Source organism: Pleurodeles waltl, chromosome 11 (assembly GCF_031143425.1).
Source record: "Pleurodeles waltl isolate 20211129_DDA chromosome 11, aPleWal1.hap1.20221129, whole genome shotgun sequence".
NCBI lineage: Eukaryota > Metazoa > Chordata > Amphibia > Caudata > Salamandridae > Pleurodeles > Pleurodeles waltl.
The window spans coordinates 952,630,209-952,633,037 of record NC_090450.1 but is presented as its reverse complement, the minus strand read 5'-3'; the positions used below and the strand labels follow the sequence as shown (position 1 = coordinate 952,633,037).

General features: G+C 49.1%; 1 long non-coding RNA gene across 1 annotated transcript; it reads left to right on the top strand.

The window, feature by feature from the left end:
- The first annotated feature begins 1,478 nt into the window (after window positions 1–1,478).
- Window positions 1,479–2,379, top strand: LOC138266403 (uncharacterized). Its single transcript, XR_011199502.1, has 2 exons — window positions 1,479–1,793; window positions 2,229–2,379. It is a non-coding gene; the product is annotated as an uncharacterized lncRNA (long non-coding RNA).
- The last annotated feature ends 450 nt before the right edge of the window (window positions 2,380–2,829 follow it).

Sequence of the window (2,829 nt, the reverse complement as noted above, 5' to 3'; positions counted from 1 at the left end):
GAATTCCACCCTCACTGAACCCTATCAGGGACAACTTACTCAAGTGATAGAGAAGTACTGTGATGTCTTTTCCAAGTGACCTGGACTAACGCAGTTAGCAGACCACCCAATACGAACAAAAAGAGATGCTATCTCCCGACAACGTCCATATCGTATCCAAGAAGTTAAAAAAAGCAGTTATAGAACAGGAGATCCAATCCATGCTTAAGGCTGGTATTATAGAACCCTCCAACAGCCCCTGGTGTTCCCCAGTGGTATTGGTTCCAAAACCAGACGGGAGTACCCGTTTCTGCGTAGACTATAGACGAGTCAACGAGTTAACATACTTTGATGCATATCCAATGCCACGCATTGACGAGCTCCTTGAGAGATTAGGCCAAGCCCAGTCTATGTCCACCTTAGACCTTACAAAAGGGTATTGGCAAATCCTGTTAAGAAAAGAGGACAGAGAAAAAACAGCATTCGCAGCCCCAGCTGGTCTCTATCAGTTCACGGTCCTTCCTTTCGGGCTCCAAGGGGCCCCTGCCACGTTCCAACGGCTTATGGATAGGATCTTACGACCCCATCACCAATATGCGGCTGCATATCTGGACGATATAGTCATATATAGTAACACCTGGAAAGAACAGTTGGGTGAGGTTTTGCAAGCATTAAGGGAAGCCCATCTAACAGCAAACACAGAAAAATGCAGGTTGGGATACACCAATATCAAGTATCTTGGTTATGTCTTAGGAGAAGGGCAGGTCCGTCCACAGGTAGAAAAAATAGGTGCCATCAGACAGATACCTGTACCACAAACAAAGAAAGATGTAAGAGCCTTCCTCGGCTTAGTAGGGTACTATAGACGGTTTATCCCTCAGTTTTCCACCAAAGCAGAACCCCTCACTAATCTGCTCAAGAAGTCCTGTCCCAACACTCTCACCTCACTCTCTGCAGCTGAACGACACAGTTTTGAACAACTGCAAATCGCCTTGACTACGAATCCCGTGTGATGCTGTCCAGATTTTCAGAAACCTTTCTTATTGCAAGCAGAAGCCTCCGATGTGGGGCTTGGGGTGGTTTTATCCCAAACTCAAGGTGATGGGTCCATACACCAAATACTGTATATTAGTCGAAAGCTCCTTCCAAGAGAGGTCCACTATCCCACAATCGAGAAAGAATGTTTAGCCATAAAGTGGGCAGTGGAGTCACTACGGTATTATCTCACTGGTCGGACATTTACCCTTGTCACGGATCATGGCCTCTCATCTGGCTCGCTCGCAACAAAGACACTAATTCTCATGTCCTGCGGTGGTTTCTTTCATTGCAACCTTTCTCCTTTCAGATCATACACTCATCGGGCAGCCAAATGACGAATGCGGATTTCTTGTCCCGCTATCCAACTCCTGAGCGTCATCTACTGCCGCTCTCTAGGGGGAGTGTCTGTGACGGGCCGGATTGGGTCGGCCCGCACTTTTCACCTACTTGTGCTGACGTTTCCCCTTCTGATCCGGAAGTGTTCGAACATCGCACCAATCAGGGCGCCCTACGTCAGCACCAGCGGGAAATCGGAAGTTTAAATAGCCCGGCATCGGGTTGTTGAGGAGAGAAGTTGAACAAGGAGAAGGAAGGAGGAGCAAACGAGGATGCGAGCGGTGGACCTAGAGAGACCACAGAGCAGTCCTTCCCAATTGGGGACGGGAGGAGGAAAGAGACCAGGATGTCGGTGGTCCCAATTGGGGACAGAAGGAGCAGACTCCGGGAAGCGGAGTCCGACATCCCGCCACGCTTCTGGAGAAGCGTGGCATCGTCAGGTGCGTGGAAGTGGCCTGGGCAGGGGTAGGGAGGATGGGAGGGTAATTATAGTGCGAGAATTGGCGGGGCACGTATTACAAGTGAAAAGTCCCGGGGGAGGGTGAGAGGGACTACAAGGAAGGGGTGTGAGCGAGATGAAACAAGAGCTGCGGTACTAAATAGAAAAGGGTAACGAGAAGTAATCAATGCAGAAAACAGTGCGCCAGAAAGACATAGGAGAAAACACCCAGATGTAAAGAAAAGAAAACAGAAAGACAAAAGAAAAGCAACCTCATAACAGAGAGGGAAAGGGCAGGAGAGGTGCAGACAGAGAGAGAGAGTGATACAAACCCAAAGACAAGAAAGAGACATCAGCTGAAAAGGGAAAGTCAGACACAGGAAGAAACAAAGGGGAAAACACAAACTCTTACTGAGACTGTTCTTCTTCTTCCCAGATGTGCTTCCCGAGAGACCTGAAAGAAAGGAGGAAGAGACTGTGAACCACTGCCTGGAGCAAATACCCGGAGAGTGAAAGAACAGCAAAAGAAAGCCATCCATTACAATATAACTCTATACTCAACCAATAAAATAACACTTACCTGTGTATCCGACGAGTCTTGCGTAGTTACTCGCGCCAATCCTGCAACACTCCTACTCTGTAGTGTTCCCTCTTCGGGACCTTCTTACATGGGCAATAGACAGCTGTGGTTCTGACCCACTTGCGGCTTGAGGCATCGCTGCCATCAGGCATGGTTGATAGGGTGTGGCACAGTGTGCCTTGAGAGTGTAGAACAATTTAATCCTAGAGTCTAGACCACAGTTGCAGCTTTGTGTGCTTCTGGTGCGGCCTTGCTTGCCTTGGACTTTTCCTGCTTGGGCTGTGTCCATCTGGCAGGATGGGACAAACAATGCGGTGTCTCTGGGACTCTCTGTCTCTTTAGCAGGTGACTCCCTGCGGGTTGCCCTACGTGCTCCATGAAGCTTCTACTCTTTTGTCGTGTTGCTGAGGCCTAGGTCAGAGCATTCTCCTCCCTTTCGGTGCTCAGCTCCTCTGGT